This window comes from Pseudoliparis swirei, chromosome 10 (genome assembly GCF_029220125.1).
Source record: "Pseudoliparis swirei isolate HS2019 ecotype Mariana Trench chromosome 10, NWPU_hadal_v1, whole genome shotgun sequence".
Taxonomy (NCBI): domain Eukaryota; kingdom Metazoa; phylum Chordata; class Actinopteri; order Perciformes; family Liparidae; genus Pseudoliparis; species Pseudoliparis swirei.
In genome coordinates this window covers 18,065,316-18,080,271 of record NC_079397.1, presented here as the reverse complement: position 1 = coordinate 18,080,271, position 14,956 = coordinate 18,065,316, and the positions used below count along the sequence as shown (strand labels likewise).

The 14,956-nt window shown below is 40.5% G+C and overlaps 1 long non-coding RNA gene and 5 other non-coding genes across 9 annotated transcripts; 4 read left to right on the top strand and 2 right to left on the bottom strand.

Moving 5' to 3' along the window:
- Positions 1–172: 172 nt before the first annotated feature.
- On the bottom strand, positions 173–255 carry trnal-cag (transfer RNA leucine (anticodon CAG)). The gene has a single exon. It is a non-coding gene; the product is annotated as a tRNA-Leu (tRNA).
- Positions 256–2,228: 1,973 nt separating this feature from the next.
- Positions 2,229–12,738, top strand: LOC130200242 (uncharacterized). 4 transcript variants are annotated; one of them, XR_008832964.1, is made up of 6 exons: positions 2,229–2,335; positions 3,551–3,648; positions 9,534–10,225; positions 10,675–11,338; positions 11,563–12,121; positions 12,212–12,738. It is a non-coding gene; the product is annotated as an uncharacterized LOC130200242 (long non-coding RNA). The 4 variants fall into 4 exon arrangements; XR_008832963.1 differs by having other exon boundaries at positions 9,537–11,338; XR_008832962.1 differs by having other exon boundaries at positions 9,534–11,338.
- Positions 4,404–4,475, top strand: trnad-guc (transfer RNA aspartic acid (anticodon GUC)). Its single transcript has one exon. It is a non-coding gene; the product is annotated as a tRNA-Asp (tRNA).
- trnav-aac (transfer RNA valine (anticodon AAC)) lies at positions 4,740–4,812 on the top strand. The gene has a single exon. It is a non-coding gene; the product is annotated as a tRNA-Val (tRNA).
- Positions 9,427–9,509, top strand: trnal-cag (transfer RNA leucine (anticodon CAG)). Its single transcript has one exon. It is a non-coding gene; the product is annotated as a tRNA-Leu (tRNA).
- Positions 12,739–13,647: 909 nt separating the features above from the next.
- On the bottom strand, positions 13,648–13,730 carry trnal-cag (transfer RNA leucine (anticodon CAG)). Its single transcript has one exon. It is a non-coding gene; the product is annotated as a tRNA-Leu (tRNA).
- Positions 13,731–14,956: the final 1,226 nt, after the last annotated feature.

Below are 14,956 nucleotides of genomic sequence, written 5' to 3'. Positions count from 1 at the left end.
TTCTGAGAAGTTGACCACACAGGGGCAGAATGATATATTTAATGGTAATCTATTACTTATGGTATTACTCATGCTAACCTTTACACCTTGTGGTTGGTTATAACAAGATTGGCCGCAGCGCAACATTGGCCAAGAAGAATGAATTTCTGTCTTCAGCCGTGAAAAGTGTTGATGTCAGAAGTGGGATTCGAACCCACGCCTCCAGGGGAGACTGCGACCTGAACGCAGCGCCTTAGACCGCTCGGCCATCCTGACTGTGAGACTCACGTGACCTCTCGGAGTAACAGACATCATGAGAGGACTCTGTTCACTCAGCAAATGGTTTTCTGAAAAGAAAAAAGTTATAAGTGCTTAAGTATGGGGAAGAAATTGTATGGATAGATAAAAGGTTTAAAAATAAGAGTAAAATAATAATTTGTTTGAAGTATGTGTCGTCAGTTCAGCAGCTTAAGATGTCAATATTTTATTATAATTTGTTTGATTGGGTTTTCCTAAAATCCAACAGCCAATCCAATCACAGAGAATATGGAATAGAATTCAGGTCCCACCGAGACTTGAACTCGGATCGCTGGATTCAAGAGTCCAGAGTGCTAACCATTACACCATGGCACCTCGTGGTGAGATGACGTCATCACAGTGCGTCGTATTGCAGGCGGCTGTTCCCTGCGTCACACGCCTCTGTTCTTCTTCTGACAATCCCAAATGAAGTGTAGAAAAAATAAAAAATGAAATCATATCATATTTTGTTATCTCTGTTAATAGGATGCGGGATACTTAGATTTGTTTACAAAAATTTTTGTGGACCAACGTCTCACAATACATGTTACACTATTTTACATCACACACAAAGTGGATAGTGTTGTGACTGAGTGACATTGAGCTGGTCAGTGTAACTATAGCTTAGCTGAATCTAACTTTAGCTTGCATTTGTTTATGGCCTGATAATCAATATTTTAGCCCGATTTATCAATAAAATAATAAATTACTATTTGTGTGCAAACACATTTCTGTATTGTAATGAGGTAAATTCTGACACTTAGAGAGTGAAATATTTATTTCAGCATTTATAATTATATTCTGTAGTCATACTTTATTCATACATTACTCCTTTTACTCGGTATCAATGGTAACAATTGTCTTCCTTAGTCTTAAGCAGTGAGTACATGTCAGCAGTGGGATTTGAACCACACCTCCAGGGGAGAGTGTGACTCCCTGGATCAGGAGAGGCCAGCAAACGTCCATTGTCAGCGGCCAATGGCTGCGCTCGGTCTATAATGATTGGTCCAATGGCGCTGCGGCGTCACATTGGACTCGACCAATCGTGACGCAGCAGCGCCACATTGGACAAGAAGAATGGATTTCTGTCTTCAGCTGTGAAAAAATGGTGATGTCAGCGCCTTAGACCGCTCGGCCATCCTGACTGTGAGACTCTTGACACCTCTCAGAGTAACAGACACCATGAGAGGACTCTGCTCACTCACCAGGACCAACTTAGACAAAGTATTCATGTTTATTCTGCTGTGATTACTGTCTTATTGATTTGCGTATTTACAGAGTAGAATTTCTACAACTCATTCATGTTACATAATGCACTGTAATTTAGCCTTAAGCTTTACTATATATATATACATATATATATATATATATATATATATATATATATATATATAAATATAACTGAACGTATGATCTTCTATTTTCTTGCACAGAGCAGAGCCTTTTTGTCCCTGTGTCTGTTTGTCTGTTTGCCTGTTCGGATTATTCGACGGAATGGAGGTAGATCTTGGTCCTGCGGTGCAATGGAGGTAGATCTTGGTCCTGCGGTGCAATGGAGGTAGATCTTGGTCCTGCGGTGCAATGGAGGTAGATCTTGGTCCTGCGGTGCAATGGAGGTAGATCTTGGGGGCCACCACCAGTGTTGCCAGGTCCGCGGTTTTCCCGCGGAATTGGGCTACTTTTAAAGTGTTGCCGCGGGTTGAATTTGTTGTCCGCTGGTTCGGGTAGACCTATTTTGCATGCAAATTACATGAATATCTTTAAATAAAAATCCATATTTTAAATGAAATAATTTATTTATACCCAAATCCTACCAAACTGACTCCAGATCAGCACGGACACACATGGACATGGACTTTAAAAGCAGTGTATATGGTTTGGCACGGGCATATTTTGAGTTCTGATATTGGGCTGGTTTTATTGGCCGTTGGGCTGGTTTTGTCACAGACCTGGCAACCCTGGCCACCACTTGGCGCCCACCACGGTGACCTCTCACTCCGCTGGCATGACTCGACGGTTTGTTGGACGGACCCGAGCTGAAGGGAGAAACAGAAGTCAGGTGAGGTCATTATCAATAAAGTTATTATTATGTTGTGGGTTAATTCCACGTGTTTCAGGCTCATTGTTTAGGAACATTGCCACGAACCCAGCTCACTATTTGCATCGTCAGATACAAACCGGAGCTTCTGGTGGTAGTTAAGCTAGCCGGATGCTAACGTTAGCTGCTAGCTAACTTGTTTTCACGTAGTCACAGTCAAACGTGAGCTTCGGGGACATTAACGTGAACAACTGTCGGTGCTTTGGTGGACGCATTAACGCCACTGGACTTCACTGCGCAGGTCAGGTGCACGGGAGGGGGATTATGGGGGGGGCTCTTTAGCTGCAGTTAGTGGCTGTAAAACGAGTATTTTACTCAGAAAAGAGCTTGTAAGCCACTATTGAGTTGCTGGTGTGCAGCGGGTACATTGCACTGTGATAACGGATCTGTAAACCGACCATTACTCTCCTCTGGGACCAGCACAAGCTGCCCTGGCGGCTGTGTCCTGTATTGCAGTGAACACGTCGGCAACGTGTCCTCAGCGAGGAGGCCATCATCATTGTTGACTCGTGGCTGAAGTTAAGTTTCTCCGGCTCTCCTCAGGTTGGCAAAAAAAAGCATCTCAAAATGCATCAGATTGATGCTTTACATTTAAATAGATTTGTAACCGTTAAAAATACTTAGTTATCGGTTTCTGATCAGTCATTTCTTTGTCATGAAGGATGCAAGAAGATTGGAGTCAAAATCAATATTGTAGAATTTCAACCATGTGATTTATTATATATTTCTGATATTGTTAGTCTTTAAAACCCCTGTGGAGACATGTTAGTCCGTGCATCACGTCTTTCTAATAGTCGACTATGGGATGAGTAATGTGGGCAGTCACACTGGTTCTGTACATTTAAATAGAGTTGTAACTGTTAACAATACTCAGCTATCTGTTTCTTTGTCCTGAAGGATGCAGGCTGAGTGAAGGACAGATATCCTCAGAAGTACATTTGTTATGAGGTGCAACCAACCTTCAAAACGTGATGGACTGCAGTGAGGAGAGAAATATTGCACAAACTAATCTGGGGAACAAAATACTCAGGATATCAGTTTATGTTTTGCATAATTGAAAGTTGTTTTTCGGGTCTGATCAGGAACACAAATTCAGTTTTGTGATTACAGTAAATTAAGTTCTGCTAGTCTTCTGTTCTCAACACTAAGATGCCCATTATTGTTGTTTCTTCACAGTTGTCAAGAAATGTGACTTTCCAACCCGTCTAGACGCAGCATGTGCTGTTGTCCTCGAGAGAGGACCATCCCACTGCTGTCCTGTGTCATGACTGCAGGTATGTTACAGCTGTGTTTTCCCTACCGTTATATTAGGGGAGCCACCCCCCCCCCCTCTCCACCCCCGTATGGCACCCTCCGCCCCCTTTGCAGGTCGAGTTAATTACATTTCCTATAGAGTGCCAGATCACAGCAGAAGTAATGTTACGGTTTCCTTTCTTATAAAACAGAGTCCACCTTGTTTTAGTAAACAATCTAAATGTCCGTAAGTCATTTGTCTTATCTACACGACGGCATGTCATCTCTGTCTCTACGTTGTCGGGCGTTTACATTTGTGAATTAGTTATTAACAAATGGAAAAATACCTTTTTGAAAAGGTAACAGTCCAGTCAGAGAAATCTGAACACATGTATTTTGTATTTCTCCTCGTGGTGACCGCGTTGCCTAGCAACAAAAAAAGGTCACTGGTTGCTTGAAGACTAGTTCAGATGTGTGCACTAAACGGCTGCAATGTCCAATTTCTAATGTGAAAAGTAATTTATTTGATGTATATTTAACAACAGAAACCAAAAGATATGTTCTCTGTCAAAACCCACTTGTGTTAACCAGAACATGAAAACCACAGTCAGCTGTTCTCACATGTCAGAAACTGTGTTCTCCTGCCAGTCTAGCAACACCTGGCCATCTCTGTCCTGTTTGACAGCGGCCCTGCGCCCCCTAGTGGTGGGAGGGGCAACACAACAAAACGTCTCTCACACTCATACACAGCACGTGAGCCCTCTGATTGGATCGATTGGGTCACATGGTGCTGCAGTCCTCGTTAGTATAGTGGACAGTATCTCCGCTTGTCACGCGGAAGACCAGGGTTCGATTCCCTGACGGGGAGTAACTTTACTTATTTGTTGTTGTATTTTCTCTACTTTTTAATGCAGTTGTGTTTCTGATGATGCCCTTTGTGCATTTGATGAGAATCAAGGAAATAATCAGTAAAACCAGGTATTTCCAAAACACAGATATAGTATTTTCATGCTGGTGGGTTCAGGCCCAGTGGGTCTCTCTTGGCCAGCCGCCATTGCTTGTACTCATGAATTTGGGAACAGTGGTGAACTTTACTGCAATGACTTAAGTCCCTGAATGCACCTTCCACACAGTTTCCGTAGTGTAGTGGTTATCACGTTCGCCTAACACGCGAAAGGTCCCCAGTTCGAAACTGGGCGGAAACATTGAATTTGCTCTTTTTGACGGGTCAAGATATAAATCAAACGTCGTCTGACATATTTAATTCAAATTCAAACCCTCCATTCAGGATACGTGATCCTCAAACAGGCTGAGATCAAACAGGTCTGATCTCATTCATGTTACATAATACACTGTAATTCAGCCTTAAGCTTTTATATATATATATATATATCTACACATATATATTATATATACTATTTTATTATATATACCATATATAATAATTTTATTTATATATAATTATATACACCCTGTATAATATTTTAATATATTTATATACAATATATAATTGATTATATATATATATATAATATTTTTATATTTATACAATATATAATATTTTTATATATACATACAATATATTATATATATATAATATTTTATTACATATATTATTTTAATTTATATAATATTTTAATATATATACAATATATATAAATGTAATATATATGTATACACAATATTATATATCATATCTTACTATATATATAATATTTTAATATATATATATATATTTATATATATATATACAATTTTAATGCACACTACCGTTCAAAAGTTTGGGATCACCCAGACAATTTCGTGTTTTCCATGAAAACTCACACTTTTATTTATCAAATGAGTTGCAAAATGTATAGAAAATATAGTCAAGACATTGACAAGGTTAGAAATAATGATTTGTATTTGAAGTATTAATTTTGTTCTTCAAACTTTGCTTTCGTCAAAGAATGCTCCTTTTGCAGCAATGACAGCATTGCAGACCTTTGTCATTCTAGCTGTTAATTTGTTGAGGTAATCTGTTGAAATGTCACCCCACGCTTCCTGAAGCACCGCCACAAGTTGGATTGGCTTGATGGGCACTTCTTGCGGACCATACGGTCAAGCTGCTCCCACAACAGCTCAATGGTTGAGATCTGGTGACTGGCCACTCCATTACAGACAGCATACCAGCTGCCTGCTTCTTCCCTCAATAGTTCTTGCACAATGTGGAGGTGTGCTTTGGGTCATTGTCCTGTTGGAGGAGGAAATTGGCTCCAATCAAGCGCTGCCCACAGGGTATGGCATGGCGTTGCAAAATGGAGTGATAGCCTTCCTTATTTAAAATCCCTTTTACCTGGTACAAATCTCCCACTTTCCCAGCACCAAAGCAGCCCCAGACCATCACATGACCTCCACCATGCTTGACAGATGGTGTCAGGCACTCTTCCAGCATCTTTTCACCTGTTCTGCGTCTCACAAATGTTCTTCTGTGTGATCCAAACACCTCAAACTTGGATTCATCTGTCCAGAACACCTTTTCCAATCTTCCTCTGTCCAATGCCTGTGTTCTTTTGCCCATACCAATCTTTTCTTTTGATTGGCCAGTCTCACATATGGCCTTTTCTTTGCCACTCTGCCTAGACGGCCAGCATCCCGAGTCGCCTCTTCACTGTCGACGTTGACACTGGCGTTTTGGGTACCATTTAAAGAAGCTGCCAGTTGAGGACCTGTGAGGCGTCTATTTCTCAAACTAGAGACTCTAATGTACTTGTCTTCTTGCTGAGTTGTGCACCGGGGCCTCCCACTTCTCTTTCTGCTGTGGTTAGAGCCCGTTTGTGCTGTTCTCTGAAGGGAGTAGTACACACCGCTGGAGGACATTTTCAGTTTCTTTGCAATTTCTCGCATGGAATAGCCTTCATTTCTAAGAACAAGAATAGACTGGCGAATTTCACATGAAAGTTCTTTTTTTCTGGCCATTTTGAGAGTCTTATCGAACCCACAAATGTGATGCTCCAGATAATCAACTAGCTCAAAGGAAGGCCAGTTTTAGAGCTTCTCTCATCAGCAAAACAGTTTTCAGCTGTGCTAACATAATTTCACAAGGGTTTTCAAGGGTTTTCTAATCAGACATTAGTCTTCTAAGGCGATGATCAAACACAATGTACCATCAGAACACTGGAGTGATAGTTGATGGAAATGGGCCTCTATACACCTCTGGAGATATTTCATTAGAAACCAGACGTTTCCACCTAGAATAGTCATTTACCACATTAACAATGTATAGAGTGTATTTCTGATTGATTTAATGTTATCTTCATTGAAAAAAACAATGCTTTTCTTTGAAAAATAAGGACATTTCTAAGTGATCTCAAACTTTTGAACGGTAGTGTATATACACAATATTTTATTATATATAATATTTTAATATATATATTATATTGTAATATATATATATAATATTTTAATATATACAATATATACTCATACTCCATAACTAACATTATAGGACAGATCCAATCCAATAAACGAGAATATGAAATTAAAATTCAGGTCCCACCGAGATAACCATTACACCATGGCACCTGGTGGTGATGTGACGTCATCACAGTGCATAGTACTGTCGGCGGCTGTTCCCTACGTCACACGCCTCTCTCTGTTCTTCTGACAAACCGAAATAAAGTGTAGAAAAAAAAACAATACAATGCAATATAAAATCACATTATATTTTGTTATATCTGTGAGAGAGATTAAAAAATTAAAAAATCTGTGGACCAATATCTCACAATACATGTTTTAGACTATTTTACACACAAAGTGGATAATGCCCTGTAAGGTTGCCGGTTCAACCCCCGCTCTCCAATAAAAAATCAATAAAGGATGCATTATTAGTATTATTATTATAATAATAGAGATTTGTTTGTGGACCAATGTCTCACAATATGTATTAGACAGCGGAGCAAGTAACAGACAGGATAACATCTATATAACTCGTTACATCTATATAACTCATTAGGTCTATATAACTACATCTATATACATGATGACGTCATCTGCAGACAGCGTGTGTCTTTCTACTTTAGTGCTCGGTGGTAACTTGAGTACTTTATGTCGCTGCTGCTCTTGACTCCTCTTGCACTAGGAGATGTTCACCACCAGATGGCGGTGTCTGCTCACTAGTTCCGAACTTAAGAAAGTATTGTTGTTTATTCTGATTAACTCCGGGTCTGGTTGAATCTCACGGCTACTGTAAGAAAACACGTGGAGATCAGCTGGAGAGAGCACGTTCCTCTGGAGGCACGAGAAAGCTCACTGGCAGTCACAAGAGGGATTTGAACCCACACACTTATACAAACACATAGTAACCTAAGGGTTGAGGTGCTTCTATTTGCATGAGTACTAATAATGAGACATGGTGACGTAAGATGACCTTTGACTTACCTGACTCCAGTATTAGAGAGAATATGGAATAAAATTCAGGTCCCACCGAGACTTGAACTCGGATCGCTGGATTCAGAGTCCAGAGTGCTAACCATTACACCATGGCACCTGGTGGTGAGATGACATCATCACAGTGCATAGTACTGCAGCGGCTGTTCCCTGCGTCACACGCCTCTTCTGACCAACCCAAATGAAGTGTAGACAAAATAAATATAAAAAAATACTTTATGAAATCATATTGTGTTATCTCTGTTATCAGGATACTTAGGAGAGGGCGAGAGATTAAAAACAACATCTCACTATACATGTTTTGGACTATTTTAAATGTTTCCAGATAAAATAAAAACAATATAATATAATACAATATAAAATTAAATTGTGTCATCTCTGAGATAAATAATAAAATGTGTGGACCAACGTCTCACTATTCATGTTTTAGACTATTTTCACACAAAGTGGATAATATCCTTTCAGGTTGTCGGTTCAACCCCCGCTCTCCCCATAGTGTCCTTGAGCAAGACACTGAACCCAATATGATATGATTTTATATTGTCATATATTTTGTTGTTGTATTTTGTCTGGACTTCATTTGGGTTTGTCAGAAGAAGAACAGAGAGAGGAGTGAGACGCAGGGAACACAAAGAAACGTTTGCTCTGTCAAAATGAAAGTAGTACCCATTGTTATATCCACAGTGATCATGAAGTGAAATCATCTGTGATGACGTCATCTCACCACTAGGTGTAATGGTTAGCACTCTGGACTCTGAATCCAGCGATCCGAGTTCAAATCTCGGTGGGACCAGAATTTGTTTCTATATTCTCTGTGATTGGATTGGCTGTTGGATTTAGGAAAACCCAATTAAACAAATTATAACAAAGATTGACATCTTAAGCTGCTAAACTGAAGACACACACCTGATCAACTACACATTAAACAAACTCGTATAACTATATTATTACTCTTATTTTTAAACCTTTTATCTATCCATATAATTTCTTCCCCATACTTAAGCACTTATACCTATTTAGAAAACTATTTAATATCTGATGTCTAGTGTATGTATGTCAGAAGTGCCAGGGTATCTTATGTGGTCCCTCTTTACATGTTCACAGAGATTTATCAAAGCAGCAATGATCATTCCTCTTTCCTTATGGATCAACAACAGGACTCTGCTGTCTCTAGGCAGATTACACTTAAAAAACCAACAACACTGTGAAAGAAAAAGCAACACAATGACATTTATATATATATATAAAACACTCAAATTAACTGTCCGGAGTAACATAGATAGCAACAATATAATATGTTATTATATAATAATATATATATATTGGTCCTGGTGAGTAAGCAGAGTCCTCTCATGGTGTCTGTTACTCCGAGAGGTGATGTGAGTCTCACAGTCAGGATGGCCGAGCGGTCTAAGGCGCTGCGTTCAGGTCGCAGTCTCCCCTGGAGGCGTGGGTTCGAATCCCACTTCTGACATCAATATCTTTTCACGTTTGACAGCAGAATCCACAGGAGGGTGGAGAGCAAACTGGAACCGCTTCAGTGGCCATTGAGGAGGACGATGACTGGGCTGCTTTGAGGAGGTGGACTCAGGACCGGGGCAGAGTCCGTCTGGGTCCTGTGCTGGTCCCAGTCCAGAGGACTCCAGTGTCTCTATTAGAATCCCCGGAGCTGGGAGATTCCCCGACACGGATACCTTTTTGACTTTTTTTAAAGCTTAATTTTACTACATTGGAATGTAGGTTTGTTATTGATGATCCCTTTTGTACATTTTAATGATAAGAGGAGACTAAAGCTGGAGTTACAGTTTGATCTCAGCCTGTTTGAGGGTCAAGTATCCTGAATGGAGGGTTTGAATTAAATATGTCAGACGACGTTTGATTTATATCTTGACCCGTCAAAAATAGAAAATAATGTTTCCGCCCGGTCTCGAACCGGGGACCTTTCGCGATAGTAGTCCTTAACTTTCCTTAACTTTTCCCATTCATTCTCTATGGTAGTTCTTATCACTACCGATGCGATATAACTTTGGCCACACGTGGGATTTTGGGGGCGCTGTTTCCCCCCTGGACACGAGGCAAAGAGACCCGTATGTTCCCCTTTGAGTGAGAGACGACCTGCAGCAGCACACGCACCTGAGGCTCGCGCAGCATCTTTTCACAGTTCTTTTTCGGACCAACAGTTACACGCAAGTACGCCGCATTTTGTTAATGAAGTTACTTAATGAACGGTTCTCAGTTGTATATGTTGGTCAACTGCTTCTGTAGTTTACTTTACTTGTGTTGGTTAGCATTGTAACACTGTGTGTTGTTAGCACCGTACGGTTAGTATTAAATGGGACGTATTTAATGTATATTGTTGTGTGTGTAACGTGGTCAACATCAACAGGAACTCATTGGCTTGTCTTTATGAATAATATTAGTTTGAATGGGTAATTACTACAGTTCCCCACGTTTAAGATGGGTTCAAGTTCTATGACAAGCAGAATAAAGAATAATAAGGTGGAAAACACTTAGTTTTTTTTGTCCGTCTGCCTATATCTGTGTAATAAATGAAGCTGTTACCTAGTTATTACAAATGCTCATCACTGTTAACGTGAGGGACTCTGTCTATGCGCTGCATTGTGTTTTGCTGTGCACAGGAGATGAGGAAGAAGACCACTAACTTCTTCCCAGGCAGGAAGACGGTGTCCTTCAGAAAGGGCCCATCGGGTCATCTGTGGCAGGATCCCTCCGATGAGGCCATGAGGATGAAAACCGATCCCTCGCTTCAGGACAAGTGTCCTGCTCATCTCCAGCATCATGTGAGCACCAATGCTCTGACCGCGCTCCTTCAGCGGGGAGGAGATGTGTCCGACCGGCAGGAGGTGATGGGGGAGTACGGCCTGCAGTTTGGAAAATACAAGGGGAAATCATTCAGATGGCTCCTCGAAAACGACATTGGCTACGTTATCTACCTGATAAACGGTAGAAGAAGAGGAGAGAGCCGGTAATTTCAACCCCCAAGGAAACAGCAAGGACAGCCTGCTGTCATTTCTGGACTATGCCAGGAGCTTCCAGGAAGTTGAGGACCTGAGGGAGTACCTTTCCTCCAGGAAGCCGGCTTCACCTGTGGCTTCAGAAGGGGACACTGTTGTCGGCTTTGGAGTCAGGGCCAAGGACACCTGGGAGCACATCTGGAAGAGCAGGGCTGACGGTTATGCGGCCTTCATTCTGGGAGTGAAGTGCATCAAAAACAGCAAGATGTCCAACCTGCAGCAGCAGAGGGCTGAGTCCGGCCCCCTGCAGCCACATCCAGAACTCTAGGTCAGCTCGCTAACACATACAGCTCTGTAGTGACCATGTACCACACACACACCTCATGCTCATGGTTCATCTCCCAGTGATGGAGGAGGAGCTGGAGAGAGAGATGTTGAATCTGTCTCCCTCTAAGTTCAACACTAGACTAAGTGGATCTACTCTAACAAACGGAGCTTTTTTAAATCGTACTGTACATGGTAACAATCTAATGTCATCGCCTGTGCTTTCAGGGCCCCCAGCAGCAGTCTCCAGAGCCCCGGATGTGTCTTCACCAACAGGTTGTTCTCCACCCGTGTGGAGGGAGGATTCGGTTTTCACCAGAGTCCTCCCTGCTATTACTATTCTTTGAAATAGTTTGTTATTGTGGCCGTGTTCTGGCCTGTTCTGATGTGTTCTTACTCTCCTACTAACTGAAGGATTTAACATGTCGCCTATGATGGTAAGTGTTTTCCTTTTTTTGCATGCTTTCTCTAGGCTGTCACTCCAGGATGTGAACAAAAACCGTTCATACATGCCACATCTTTGATTGACAGGTTGTGTGCTATATATTGCTATTGTTTCTCTGCGTTACCTGACAAACAAAAAAGCAACTTAGAATTAAAGTAAAGGGTATTTTAAGTCTGAAAAAGCAGCAGGTAAATATACACTGAGAAGCATTAACACACTTTGTGGAAGGAAAATGACAAAGAGTTGTTGTTCCAGCCCACGGGACCAAGTCACCAGCTGCAGCGACTGTTTCCAGACCTGCTCAGCCAGATGAGCCCCTTGTGGCTAACGCTTCAGTAAAAGGTTATTATTTAGTTTTGCTCCTCACGTTCCACCATCCTGAACGTTGTTCTCACTACATATCGTTTCGTTGTTTTTCTTTCGATCCCACAGCGAAGACTCTGCTGCCGGTCCCTCCTCAGCTGCTCGCCATCGCCCCTCAGCTTGGGAAGGAAGATCAGGACCCCAACGTGTTGAGGCCAAGTGTGTCGTGCTCCTAGCCTCGCAGGGTGTTATAGAGTGTATATTAATCATGTATTGATAACATCTGCTGTTAACAATTAGTTTCTCACATCTGTTGTTCAAACTTTGTTCCAAAGCACATGCAAAGCCAGCGTCCCACACTTCTTCTGCAGAGCCGGGGATACGAAGTGACCACACATATATATATATATATCTAGTTCTAGTAATACTTTTTTATTCATTTCATTTGTTTTACATTCATTCTTTGAGAGGATTTTAATTTTGTTCATTTTAGAATTCAGCTGTGTATTTTCAATAAAATATATGAAAATCATCCCTTTGACTGTCTTCACTTTAGTGGAATTAATACATGGAAAAATAAATAATAAAATATTTAGATATGATCAGCTGTATACAATAAACATGTTGTGCCCTAATAAAAGTACATCTGAAGCATATTTAAAGATTAATATTATTTGCATTATTACTTTAGGGCTATGAATGATTCTACATTTTGGATAATTTGAAAATAAAAAACGCTCTTATTAAATTAGTTACGGTAGGAATTGAAGCGCCTCTCGGCTCTCCAGCATGAAAAGTCTCCTACTGGTATACGCGGCTGGCCCAGAGCTGTTAGGCGAACGTGATAACCACTACACTACGGAAACTGTGCGGAAGGTGCAATCAGGGACCTAAGTCATTGCAGTAAAGTTCACCACCGTTCCCAAATTGATGCGTAGAAGCAGTGGGGCTGGCCCACTGGGCCTGAACCCACCAGCATGAAAAGACTATATAGATATATATTTGTATACATATATATAAATATATATTTGTATACAGATATAAGAAATATGTTCCTTTCTAAGCATCAGAATGTACATCATTACTATTCAAACATGTATGAATGAACATTTTAGAAAAAAAATTGCAATATTCATGTCCTGTTTAATTATCGACTTTTATATATTTGTTGACTGATTTATGTAGTTTGAGCATTTATTTATTATGTTATTCATTAACAACGTTATTTACTTTTCTAAATAAACCGTAGTTTAGAAATAAAAGGTTTTATACATTTATTTATTGAGAAATTAGTCGTGTTTCCTTCGAGTCCAAATCATTGTTGAGCGAGCACATTATTGGGCTCTGACCTTGGATTTTTGACTTGTGTGATCCAGGTATGTTACTACCTCACCCTAACATTCCTGAATAGTAATGAGGTCAATTCTGACAGTTAGAAAGGAAAATATTTATATCAAAATGTTTAATTGTATTAAAATATATTTCCTCTGTATCAATGGTAATAGTTTCTTACTTCAGAGATAATGGAATGTTTATTTTGGTCTTCAGCTGTGAAAAGATATTGATGTCAGAAGTGGGATTCGAACCCACGCCTCCAGGGGAGACTGCGACCTGAACGCAGCGCCTTAGACCGCTCGGCCATCCTGACTGTGAGAATCCTATCACGACACCTCTCACATTAAGAGATACCAGATGTGTAACTATACTCACATATCAATTACACTACTATAGGAGAACATTCCAGATACAGGGGAACATTCCTGAGACAATAAATCACGTTTATCCAGATCCTCCTCAAATTGAACGTCAATAAACTTGCACTGTGTTCACTTTATACTTTAGATACACTATACACTTTCATTGTAATCAATATTTTAGTCAGAGTTATCAATAAAATAATAAATTTGTATTTGTGTATAAAATAATTTCTGAATTGTAATGAGGTAAATTATAACAATTAGAGAGTGATGTATATATTTCAACATTTATAATTCTTTATTTCTGTCTTCAGCATATATATTACTCCTTTTCCTCAGTATCAATGGTATATAACTCATTAGGTGTATTTAAATAATTACGTCTATATACACGATGGCGTCATCTGAAGACAGCGTGTGAGACTTCTTACGACTTACTTTAGTGCTCGGTGGTAACTTGAGTACTTTATGTTGACTCCTCTCGCACTAGCAGATGTTCACCACCAGATGGCGGTGTCTGGTCACTGGTTCCGAACTTAAGAAAGTATTGTTGTTTATTCTGATGTGATTAGTTGCGGGTCTGGTTGTTGTTGTTGTTGTTGTGTATTTCCAGAATATAATTTAAATGGTCTTCTCACTGAAACACAGAGAATATGGAATAAAATACAGGTCCCACCGAGATTTGAACTCGGATCGCTGGATTCAGAGTCCAGAGTGCTAACCATTACACCATGGCACCTAGTGGAGGGGTGACGTCATAACATTGCATACTAATATAATTTCTGACAGACCTGATAGTGAAAGTGAGGGTCTGTTTCCTGCACCCTCATGTCTACACTCATTTGTATTTTATAGACAAAATAAAAACAAAACAATACGATATGAAAGTTATCAAGCTCCTCTTTTATGGAACCAGCTTCCAATTTCAGTCCGGGAGGCAGACACAGTCACCTCGTTTAAGAGTAGACTTAAGCCCTTCCTCTGCTAGGCTATAGCTGCCGGGGACGTTTTAGGATGCGTCACTTTTTCACGCCTCATGGGGTCATCGGACCCTGAGACGGCATAGATCCTTCTATGGGGTCATCATCGGACCTGAGACGGCATAGATCCCATCTGCCTGATGGATCGTCTGGGTCGTGGAATTCCTGCGCCATCTGCCTGATGGAAATATGCCTAC